The following is a 12,970-nucleotide window of genomic DNA, read 5'->3' as shown; positions in this document are numbered from 1 at the left end:
GCTTTGAGGTGTTGGGTTTGCACAGAGGTCCCCGTGGCCCACTGCTTTCCAGTGACAGAGGTCCCCGTGGCCCACTGCTTTCCAGTGACAGAGGTCCCCGTGGCCCACTGCTTTCCCAAACCTTGGCTGTGCTGTTTTCCTGCAGTGGCCAGACCTGGGCTTGCCCATGGCTTGTTCTTCTAGCCCTGGCAAATGGCTTAGGGGAAACAGGATGATGACCATGTTTTCTGGGGGGTTGTTTCAGCACATTGAGCTTTGAGGCTTCACATGTGGGACTTCCAGAGCATATGCAGACAATGCTGAAAAACACTGAGGAAGAATTAGACATCATTCCCATGGCCAGATTATCCCAACAAGCTATTCTTAAAGGAAGAATGCCCTTAGCTGATCAAACCATTCCTGGATATGGCTCTGTATATCTTGGTTTCCTTCCCCAAATAGTGCAATTTTGATGAAGGAAAAAGGATTCATTTACCTTTGAGATAACAAATTTTATGCTAAATTTCAGCCAGATGGTACAGAAAACAGCTGAGAGATTATAGCCCCCAAACCAGGCTTTAAATAGAAATGATAAGTTGCTATAAAGCTACCACTAGCACTGTTCTAACAATGGAAGAGTTATTTCCTCATTCACTTTCCTGTTCCTTATTATTTATCTTCCTGTTCTTCATTATCCATGTCATTTCACCTCTTCTACTGCTCGTTACGTCAGCAGGAAGAACTCCAGCCTTAGAGAGCTTCAGGAGCACCAGAATTTCATGCTTTGCTTTAAAGCTTTTCTTCCAAACCTCATCTTTTACTTAAAAACATTCTGAAAGATGCCAACAGCCTGGGATGTTGTGTATCAGATTTGCTCCAGTACAAGGGAAAAAGTTGTTTGGATGGTCTTGGTGGCCCTAGTCCTGTCCACAGCATCAGAAGTTACTTGTTTCTGGGAACCTGCAGCCCTTTGGGTTTGCTCTGACCTCAGAAATTCTCCTTACAAGGGAGGCTGGCTAGGAATTGCTGGAAAGAGAATGTGCAAGGGACTGCAGCCCCCTGAGAGGGTATCTGGCGCTTCCTCTCCTCTTCCCTTGTGCTCCCTCTATTCCGGACTCTTTCCAGGACTGCACATGAGCCCAGGCTGCACAGCACCCTGCCCTTCTGGGGCCTCTTCTGCCCTGGCCTCATCCTGCTGCTCCTGCCAGGGAACCAGCTGCTCACACTTAGGTCTACACTGAGATGCCAAACTACAGTGTTCCTTGCTCATTTCCCTCCTTTCTGCCATCCTACTGAGGATTGTTTGTAGGCCAGCACATGCTTCATGTCTTCCAGTCCCACTCTTAAACTGACTGTGGGACAGCTCAGAGTGTTGGTTGGGTTTTTTTCGTGGTGGCTTTTTTCTTAATGCAGCACTCCAGCAAAATATTTATTCTCTCAGTGAGCTTCCACAGCCTGAAGTGATTGTACAAGCCCTGGCTGTTATTTTAGTGGCACTTGAGCACAGTCAATGTTTGGACAGCACCAAGAAACAACCAGCAGCCTGAGTGATGCTTATACACAGAGCAGGCAGAGCAAGCCTGCTGTTTGTCCTCTGCATTCAGGGATGCTCCCTGGTGAGACTTTTTACCTTTGTTAAGACAGTCACTATGAAAATGAAGTGTCCTGACAAATCACAGCTCTGGGAGGCTTTCAGATCCTCAGAGATAATAAACCAGTAAATAGATGGCTGAGCAGCCAGCAGTGCTGTGAGGAACCTGCCCTTCCTTCAGCCCTGAGAGGTGTATTCAGAGTTAAGGAGTCCCTAGGCATAGGATTGGGAATGTTGGGGAAGAAGGAAGGGCAGAGAGCACTTAGCAGAGGTCTGGGAGAGCTGACTTGAATTGCCCATCTTCCTCCAGGCTTTCTAGAGGATGTGGGCAAATTATTTACCCCCCCTTGGCTTCTTCACATGAGATGTAGGTATGGTATGTGCTGTCTGACATGGCTGCCTGGATGATAAGTGGCTGCTTAGGGTTTGTGCCTGTACAAGGTGAAGCACAGCATGACCCTTCCTTCCCACTCTTGGTCTTGAAGCTGGTGTTGGGGCCAAACTGCCCAGCCAAGCCCTGTTTCCTGCTGGGAGATGGTGGGACTCTGCTAATACATGGTTTTCCTGGCCAGCTTAGGTTATCCCTAGCTCATATCCACCCTTTTGCTCTTGAGCTTTGGACCTGCAGAGAAAGCAGCAATAGGTAGGATGAAATTCAGGCAGGATCTGACCTCATGTTAGCAGGAGCATAGGCTGACCCTTTTGAATGTCTAAATGAATTTCTTCTCAAACCAGAGCAGTTTAGGCCTTCAGAAGGTCTCTGCCTGCTCCCTGGGGGATAACTGACAGACAGGAATGTGCCCACACAGGTTTCTTTTGGGTGCAAAGTAGGATCCCTCAGTCCTGACCCTCAGATTTACAGGAGTATCCCCATCTTTGTTTCACCTCTTACAGAATCTGTGACTGCAGTGTCAGGGCTATGAATGGTGCAGGTGGGCTATGCAGAGGTGAAGTCTGGGCTTTGTTTGAGCTGGGGAAGCATTTTCATCTCTCTCTTTGCTTGTATGCACCAGATCAGTTAAAAATCCCAGGACCCTGGGAGTTAACCAATTGCCTGACCTGTACTTGAGCCACCAGTGGAGCTTTAATAGTCCCCAACCTTCAGTATTTGCAAACAACCTTTCCAATATTATTCAATAAAATAGCTTTCCAATTTAATGCATCATTGCCTCTGGATGACCATAAACTCTGAAAGCTCTCCCAAAGCCCAGATGAGTTTTAATATTTCAACACATGAGTTTCCATGTCCTGGTTCTGTTAGCTTTTGCCTTGTCTCTGTCCCTTCAGGTGACAGCACCACTCAGCTTTGCTTCACGGTCCCTGCCCCTTCGCATGAAGCACATCGTGGCGTAGCTGACAAGCAAGAGCTAGAGAACCAAACACATGGACTGATAAAGAGTAGAGCTGGAAAATCAGTTTGATGGAAAACAAAAGGAGAATAGCTCTCAGTGTAATAAAATTTGCTGGTGGCTAAGCAGTTATCACCTGAGCTGCCCTGGGGGAAAATGAAGTTTGATTTCCCAGCTGGAAAATTTCACTACAGTGTTAGTGAAGGGTTTAGGTGGAAACTACTGGGAGGGAGAATGTACTTCCTTCAAATGCTTCCTAATATACAGATAGGGAACTGATAGCAGTGACTTGTACTCATTCTTTTTTCTTGAATTTCATGAAATCTGGAAAGATTCCTCCTGGGAAAAGGAGCTGCCTTTGCTCCTTGACTGGTGCAGCCATGTGGAAAGCTGTGTGTAGGCCTGGGGAACAGTGAATGGAGTAGGTAGGGCAGTGTGGGAGTCTGCAATTTAAGTGTGACCGTTCAGGGAAAGCTGGGTCCCCTCCTTACCACTGCAATAGGGCAAGGAGAGAAAGATGGAACTACTCATGGGGCAATTCAGGAGGCCCCTGAGGGTGCTGCACTTCTCATTGCAGTTGATTCATTCTGGCAAACTGCAAGTGGGGCTCATCACATGCAGGATTGGAGCTCAAAGGAAGTCCACAAGCAAACAAAACCAGAAGATGCCCTATAGCTGGTTTTACTAGAGAGCCTGAAGCATCCAAAATACAGACCAAACCCTGTCTGTGCCAGCAGACCCTGCCATGGCTGCCAGCAGGGTAAGGTGGGCTTACCCAACCCACCCAGGTGCTTGGAGCCGGATAGCGCAGGCTCAAAAGGCAGTTAAGGTGCTGGGGGTGAGTACTGAATGTGAGCAGGAGGGCAGCCACAGTCTCTTGCTGCTGGCTGGCTTCAGAGTGCATCAGTGGCTTTAGGCTTCATGTTTGGGAAGGACAAACACAGATCATCCCATGGCAGGTACTGCTGTGGCACCAGGAAGGTAATGTGGGCGTGCAGTTCACAGGGGGGATGTGTACTGAGTGTCAGGAGGAGATAACACCAGGCCAGACTTTGACTTGCATTCCTTCATGGGAGGGTGCTCTCTCTCAAATCTGGCCTATGCATGGGCTATGTGGAGGGTGTTGGACTGGATTCCCTGGCACAAAGTCATGTGTGCTCTGGCTTTGGTGTGGAAATCCTAAAGAGTCATTTGTGTTGCCATACTGTGGCCTTATCTCTCCCTCTACTGTTGCCTTATCTCTCTAATCTCCTAAACTGCACAGTACTGTGGTACCTAGATACTCAGGCTTGCCTCTCTGCAGCAGAAGGTTGACTTTCTTGTGGCTGAGACGCATCTGAAACACAGCTGATGGTGCTGAGCATCCCTAACGTGTGGTGCAATGTGCAGTTGTAAGCTGTGGACTGGTGAGCACAGAGACTTCTCTACTCTAGATTTGGATGAGAAGAGAGTATAGAAGGGGTTTCGGTCATTAGTGTGGTGCTGTGGTCCACAGACAGGTTTTAGTTCCCAACAGGGGTAGGAAAAAGCTGTAATTGCTGGAAGAGTGTCACATGTGGCTGTGCTAATTATTTATTTGTCTTTTATTTTGCCACACTTGGACAAGAAACACAATAATTACTTAAGCCTGTGATTACAGTTTACGTGAAGAAGTCTTGAGTCTGACTTTGATTCTATTCTAATTCTTAATTTAAAACCTTAAAACAAAGACTCTCAAGGTGCATTAACACAGTAATGAATTGAAGAGCCTCAAAATGCCTCTGACAGATAAATCAGAATCATTACGCTCATTATACAAATGGGGGGAGTTGAGGCACAGATAATTGCTGCAGACTTGTTATTTGACCTTGATAAAGTAATGTCAGGTATCAAATTGAGGTCTTCCAATCCCTCCTGCTCTCTCAAGGTGCAGTGGTGGCCTCCACGTGATGCTGCAGAGTGAGGGTCCCTCTGCCAGGCTCTGCACAGCTTGGGTCTTCATGCCTTGACACACAAACCTCTCCATGGGCTGCAGAGTGACTTCCACAGTCCACACTAATGGCACAAAGTCACTAATTTCCATAGCTACAGCATATTTCCATGGTGACAGCAAGAGTAACAGTAGAAGGGGGGGAAAAAGTTGGTCTGAACAAAGGCCTTGTGATAGTGAGTAAAGAAACGGGTGATGCTCATCTTCCTTTCTCCTCCTCCTGTGCTTCTCCTCAGTAGATACAAAGCATTACCAAACTGTTGTAGTTTTAACAGAGCTTCAGGGAAAGCAAATCACCATATTTCTCCAACACTGCCCCATTTCCCACGTTTAAACAAAGGAAAAAAAAGCCAAAACTGAAACCCCACCCCAACCAATCTTCCTCATCTGCAACAACCCCTTTAAGTGAAGAATCTGTCATCTACTGTGTAAACCTGAATTGTGTAAATGACTTAGGGCAGGTCTGGCTCTGTGCTGATTTGGGCTTATTTTACATCCCTGGCACTGTGGATCTCTTGGGAGCCCACGTCATTCTGGCAGAGGCGCAGGCCAGTCCTGTCTCAGGACTCTGCCTTGCTGTGAACTGGTACCCAGATGCCATTCTGTGGCCAGATGCTGTCTCTTGCTTGACTTGCATCACACACATGTCCGTTTCTTGGTGAGCTGATCTCTGTGAGTGGAGTGGAATAAGCTCCAAGCGAACTTACACGGTATCCCCGCTGTATACACAACACTGCTCAGTGTGATGGATTGCCAGCTCTGGCTCCATTCAAAGAGCTGCTGCCCTTTGCAGTGGCTGGGGCTGCACTCCCCCTCCCCAGTGCTGCTTTCACCATAAGGACTCCTCTCCTTTTGCAAGGCATGATGTCCCTTAAGCAATTCCCACAGAATGGGGAGCAGGCTCACAAGCTAGGGGGGCACACACAGGACAGCTAGGGACCACTAATCCCACCTGTCCTTGACTGCTTGTATCTGCAGCTGGTCTGCAGCTCTCAATTTCATTTCCCAGGCACATTTTAAATTGCTATGTATATATGAAAAGCAGACAATAGGGTTCTCTGCCTGGCAGGGACACGAATTGGGTCAGGGAAGTGAGAATAATAAAATATTGTTTCATATACTGCAATAGAAGCAGCAGATGTTTAACTTTCTTTCAATAAAAATGACCCCATATCATTTTATTAACTTCAGGGATGCATTAGTCTCTTCTTCAGAAGGCAAAAGAAAATACATCTATTGTACCAAAAATTAAAGAGGAAATTGAAGGAGGATGTTATCGTGGTGTCTTTTCCCCTGCACAGTCTGGAGGACTGAGTGATGCAGCAGCACAATTTTAATTAGAGGCAGCTCCTGGCTTACTCATATGTGCAAAACGAAACAAAATTAATTTGAGCCCCAAATCAGCCATCTTTATCAGGACACATGAAAATCAGGCTGCTGGGTTCAGTGTGTATTAGCTGGTGAGAAATCATGTGAAGCTTCTTGTGCAGGCGTAGGCAGGCACGCTGCACGCAGGGACGTACCTAGGTAAGACCGTGGATTTTGGTGATACCTGAGAGCAGACAGATTTCTCCTGGTAGCCAGCCACTGCCTTGGGTCTGGACATTTGTAGGAATTAGGGCAAAGTAACTTCTGCAGGTTATGTTGTGGTTTCTTTCCCTGTAGCAGGAGGTAGCAGACATTGTTTGGTTCCTCCTGCTCAGCTGGGTTCACTGAGCTGGTCAGGTGATGGTGCCTGTGAATGTGAACCCCCGCTAATATCATCTTTCCATGGCTTGTTTAAAGAACAGATCTGGGTAGCAGCCACCAGGAAGTCACAAAACATGCTGGGCTTTGGGGTCACAAGTACCCCCTACTATAAAACTGAAGCACAGGCTTGTTTGCAGGATCAGGACCCGAACTCTGGAACACATCTGGAAGGGACAAATCTCTGGCTTTAGCTGTATCAACATACAGGCTTTTGCTTCAAAAAGATGCAAGCTGGAAATGAGCTGAAATTATTATTTTTTCAAGACACTCCAAGTGCTTTTCTCGCTCTGTGTGGTGTGTTTTGATGTCTTCTGCTTTTACTTCAAAAGGCTATTTGACCACATTCCAGTTTGAAGTGTTCCAGCAATATGAGAGGGCTTTGCAAAGCCTACTGCTATCTTAAATTATTGCAGCACTTTATCCTTTTATAAGTACTTGAATTTGGACAGTTTTGTATCATGTAGAACAATTTCAGAACATTAGAGACCATCAAATTTGATGAGTTATAATTTAGAAATTAGGAGGATTGTGGAAATTGTTTTAATTGTATTTGAAAAACAGGATCAGCATCACTGACAGGCTTTACCTACCATCCTCCACTGCTCCTGGACTCAGTAACTGTACATGGTATGAAACTGCTACACAACTGAAGTGTAGGCTACTACAGGATAGTAAACAGGGAGAAAACTGTAAAGGTGAAACTGCCAAGATCCAAGTCTGTTGCAACAGGACTTAAGTGCTTCTCTAGACTTTCAGAATCTGTTTGGCTTCTCTACACTGCAAAAATACTTTAAAATTCATAGGTTTGCTTATTTTATGGTGTCATCACTTGTGTATGCTGACTTGCTACACTGACCCTTTAAGGTCAGACACAAGAGTGAATTGGGGCATTTAAATGAGTTAGTTATTACCTGTGTGTTGAGCTCTGGCCAGGAGCTCTGGGAGGGCTCCCAGCCTGGTACAGTGAAGGGATACTTGTGCTACAGGGAGAGGTTTGTGTTCTGTGGGGTTGCTTCACCACTGGTGATTAAAATTAGATGCAGTTAGCAGGGGCTGAGCTGGTGACCAGAGCTGCCAGAGGTGACTCAGATGCCTCTAAGCTCTCTGTGTACAAGGAATGGTCTTGTGATAGAAATTACCCTGCTAAAAGTGGTAAGACTGATAATCCATAGGGAACCAGTATCAGTCTGAGGAGTTAACACAGACCGACTCAGCCAGCCAAGCCAGTGCTCTGCATTCAATTTTCTACTGTGGCAGGAGAAAAAGCACCTTCCCCAAATGTATGGGCACAGCTAGTAAGAGAAGGACCGTGTCTGTTGTAACACCACATGAGGCTGTGCATCTGTACATCTGCATCGCGCATCCTTCGACTGCTTTCCCTTTGTGAGCTGACTGCTGCTCTTCTCCCCAGGGGTGGCTGTGTCAGGATGTGAGGGGACAGGGCTTATCAAATGCTTGGGATTTCTTTCAAAGGGAAGAACAAGACTTTAAATATAAAGTTGCACTTCTGTCCTTAGGATCTTGCTTATGTTCCTTGGCTCTGGAATTAGAGCAGTTGTGTTATCCTCTGCCTGGCTATGAATCGGATAAAAACTCGCTTCAAAGTCTGCCAACATGTCCTCTTACTTATTTCCTTCTAAGAACTTAATCCAGGCCTTCCTGTGCAGAATATTAGTTTCTCAGACAACATTAGAAATGCTTTAACTCTGGATCACTTTCTACGTTCCTGCAAAATTAATTAGTGGCAGCATTCCTCACAATTTGATTATTGCAGCATCTGCACAGCAACCTGCCCATGATGTGGAGCTATACACTCATCCTTAGCATCTTCTCCCTCAACCCTCTATTTCCTAACTCTGAGCAGAACGCTGCTCTTCACAGCTGTTCAGTTTGCAGGTTAGTAGTTTGTAGCATCTTGCCTTGACACTGAAGCTATTTGTCATTACAATCAGTCAATATTATTGCTTAAATATGCTTAATATGTAGTCATTTTGCATTGATGCACAGTGTTAACCAGTTTCCATAGCTACATCAGCCAGAACAATTCAAGACATTCAGGTCTCCTGAAAGTTCAGAGTCAAGAGAAAACTACTCTTGAGAAGGTGATGGGATGGATAGGAAGAGATTGTGATGTGCAGCATTCGATGTGCAGATAGTCAAGTGTATTCCACAGCTTTCAGCAAGCACGTTATCTGGCTGAAGCTCCATCTTCAAAAGCCTAAGCAATATTTACCTTGTTTTTCCCTGTTCATTAAAGTGCTCTATTCCCTGTCAGGAGTGATTTATGGACTCTGTTATATCACTAAATCTCTTTACTAAAACTTCCTAGTAAGGGGGATCAGAAGTCTTATCAGCAGTGTACTGTACAGTAGTTGTGCAGCAGAACAGGAATACAGTATTGGGGTACGTCTCAGTGTGCCTGCAGCTCCTGGGAACTAGATCTAAAGACCACTGGCTGGATGCTGGGAATGTGCTGTTACACAGACATTCCTTCCCTCAAAGGATATCCCTTCATGTTGCATGTGTATTTTGAACTTACTCACTGTAGGAGACTGTTCTGATAAAGGAAGGATGTTTAAGATAGATAATAAAATCTACACGTAAGGGCATATAGAAAGACTCAAGGAATGGAGGGAACAGTAAGTGTCCATCCTTCAGGGTATTAAGTAGCCACCTGACCCTCCTGATTCTTTCTGTTCCCATCACCCCTCAATGTGCTTGGTTGTTTTGCCTCCTTTTTCAGGCATTACTACAGCCCCTGGCAGACTGAAGTTAGTGGGATGGATTGCAATTAATTCCCAATTCCCTGCTTCTAAAAGGGTCAGGTTTTTCATCCTCCTTTATGGTCTTTTAAGACCAATGGACTGGAGGTTGGAGATTACTAGTCATGGAGCAAGGCTCATTTGAAACCCACTGTAAGTGGATCCAATTGCTGTGTAACTAGGTTTTGAGAACTATTGTTTCCACTGACTTTCAGAACAGAATCTATGCTGTGAGTACCATAATGGAAAAATTAATTCCAAGATGGAGAGGACTATTAAACACACTGTGTACATGACATGAAAAAACAGCCACCAGGCAGATTATATTAACTGTCACTAGGCAATGCTGACTGAAAGCACTGCTCATTGCTATTCTGAACTTGGTGCTACCTGGAGCACAGTGTCTATTTACATACTTATCGTTTAATAGCTTCTGACCTTAGTTCTCCATTCTTTCACTGCAGTTACAGCCTTGCTTTGGGGTCAGCAGGTACCATGTTCTCAGGTCTATGCATTATTCTACCAGCAGCATTAAGTGTTGGTCTACAAATTCTCTGGTTCCTCAGAAATGAATTTGCATCTCAAACTACTGACTGTTCAAACAGAAAGCATTGTAATCTGTTTCCCCAGAGGGCTTCTCTGCAGTAACATAACTTACCCTGCATATAAACAAAATCACTAAGATAACATTTTTCAAAAAGCAATTTCAAACACACAAAACCCCCCCGTTAAGAACTCCATGAATCTTTTAATACAGGTTTATTGTTAAGCTGAAACGTTTTCTGACAAGTGTCAGCCCTGAGCAACTCCTGTTAAAAAAAACAAACCCACCCAAACACAACAAAACCAAGTCAGAGTACAGACTTTTAAGGGAAATACTGACAGATGCCTCAACTCCTGGAATTAAACTCTCTGGAGGTTTATATAGCATGATAAATGAAAAGCAGGCTCCTTTTCTGAGGGGGGATATTCAGTATAGGGTGTAGACACAGAGGCACAGCAAACAGGTCTTGCTGTACTTCTGAAAGGTCCACAATTCTATGAGCAACACACTCAGCTTACAATCTCAAATGAAACACAGAGTCCCAGGCAGGCATTCTTCACATGTGATTAGATTACAGCTTGATAGGTATTATAAGGTGCATGATGGATCTTTTCATAATTCTTTATGAGTAAAAGTAATGCACTTTAAGATACCTGCTCTTGTGTTGAATGAGTACTTACTTCTCAATGCTGTGCTTTTTAAGACACCTGGAAAGTCAGAGGCTTAGAAATGTCCAGTGGGGTGACTCCTGTCAGACCCTTCTATTGCACTGGAACAATCTAAGTGAATGTAACTAAATTCAAACTGTACACATCAAGGTATTTCATTAATGAGGTGCAGTGCTCAGCCCCAAAGTTAATTGATTAGTCTTACTTCCATGACTGGAGTGGACACACTGTGAAAGATAAGACAGGGAGGAAGAATCAGCTAAGCCTCTGAGTCACAGCAAAGCCTTAGCCCTTTGATGAGCAGTGTCAGATTAATCTTCATAAATGGTCATAATTACTTGTGCCTGGAGCTCAGCCAAGTCATTCCAAATACAAATTAAATTATACAACTGATTGCATTCAGTCTCATCTCCAGTGTTAGAACCACCACAGCCCTACAGAAACATGCAGACATTTCCTGCATGCTTGTAACAGGGTACAAGCCATTTGCCTGAATATCACGTAGGCTAACCTAGAATTTATTGATTCTCTTTTTTCCTTACATAATAGTTTCCCTAAAGCTTACCTGGCAGATGTACTGCTGGACACCTGGTTTATTTGGTACTCTGCAGATCACTCTCTAGTCTTTACTAAACTCAGCTGTAACTATGATCAGCAAACCCACAGCAGAAGGGAAATTAGGGACTTGCTGAAATGTTTGAGATCTTGGGGGGGAAAAAAAAGTGCAATTAATTAAGTTCACTTAGTGGAAAAGGGATAAGTACAGAGACACCAAAGCTGAAACAACACAGCAGAAACAACACTCCTCTTGGAGATTCTGCGAATAATCCCAGTCCTTCAGAAGAAGGAACACTTCTAAAAGCAAAATCTTCATCAATCTAGTAGAATACTACTTAGCAGGCACAGACCAGTTCTCTCCTGTGATTACATATATATGCTTTGGAAATGAATTAAACACAAAACAATACAGATACATTCTGTGAGGAATCAGAAGCGCACGACTCAATGTGTGCAAGAAGTTACTTGGTCCCCAGGTGTTCCTTATGCAGCTTACACCATCTTTAGGCTTTTTTAGCTGCTTATAAATGGGATATTCCAAACACACAGTACATGGAGCTTACAAAACAAAGTTAAATAAAAGTTTTTTAGAAATCAGTTTTTCCTCACAGGAGCTGTTGCTTACTTCTTTTCTTTAGTTACTCCTATTTTAAATCATACCAAGTAATGCAACAGCTGAAGCATCTACACTGATTTACCTGGGTAAAGACAGGCCAGCTTGCATACTGCAATGTTATCTGACAAAATTTATAGGATGCCAGTGCATGTGCAGAAACCTAATAGCATTCCACTGTATATTGAGGAAATGAAGGCTAAATAACAAAATATTTGTAGTATAGTTTTATTCACCTAGAAACAAAGGGTCAAAAGTCACAGCATGGAAGTTCATTTTATTTTGTAAACTCATTAAAAAGATGTCCACGTACAAAAGAAGAACATTTTGACAACGTAAATGCAGACAAAGGAAACTATAAAAATTCAACACATTAATAAAAACTTGAGGTTTTGTTTTACTTCTTTCTGGATAATTCTTTACATCTTCCATACCAGTGCACACAAGTTTAAGATTAGATTAAAATCAATAAAACTCAAGCGACTGAACATAAACCCATTTGCTCTGCTCTAGGAATGTGTTGCTGAACGATGCAAACCTTGGAGCATGTTAGCCAGGAGTAAGACATGAGGCTGAAGGAACTGGCTGGAAGGCTTCTAACTTGTTCCTTTGCCTTCAATGGCTGAGAAATCCATCTCTGTTTTCTTTGCAGGTATTTTGAGTATTCCTTAGGGAAGCAACAGTGTTAGACTGAACGGTACTTTGTCAAAGGATGGTTCCATATGGACCTAATGGAGATTCAAAACTGAAAATGTTCCTGAAGTAAAACCATTCCAGTCCCAGTAAGGTTCATTGTGCGCTGTAGTTTACAGCAGCTCTACCACAAGCTACTGTGACACACAATCCAGTCTCCAGGGCTGGATTCTCTTGACTGCAAGCCTGGACTGAAATCCTTGAGACACTGCCAGCAAAAGGTCAATTAAAAAACTCCATTTCTTTTTAATCTGAGCTAATCAGCACTTTCTTCTGTCCCTGCTTCTCCACCAAAAATGACTCAGGACTGAAAATTTCTTCTTGTAACCACTACTTGAGGTTTCTGTAAAACATTTTCTCTCCTGTGTCCTCACCAGTGTAGGTTTGAGACTGTTGGGTGCTCCTCAAGATCCACTGTTCTCTACTAAGCCAAGAGTTTTTCAGTCAGGAAGAATCCATGTGACTCCTTATACTCAATTTCCAAGTATAAATGTC

Source organism: Gallinula chloropus, assembly GCF_964237585.1.
Source record: "Gallinula chloropus genome assembly, chromosome: 17".
NCBI classification, from domain to species: domain Eukaryota; kingdom Metazoa; phylum Chordata; class Aves; order Gruiformes; family Rallidae; genus Gallinula; species Gallinula chloropus.
This window is presented reverse-complemented; position numbering follows the sequence as displayed.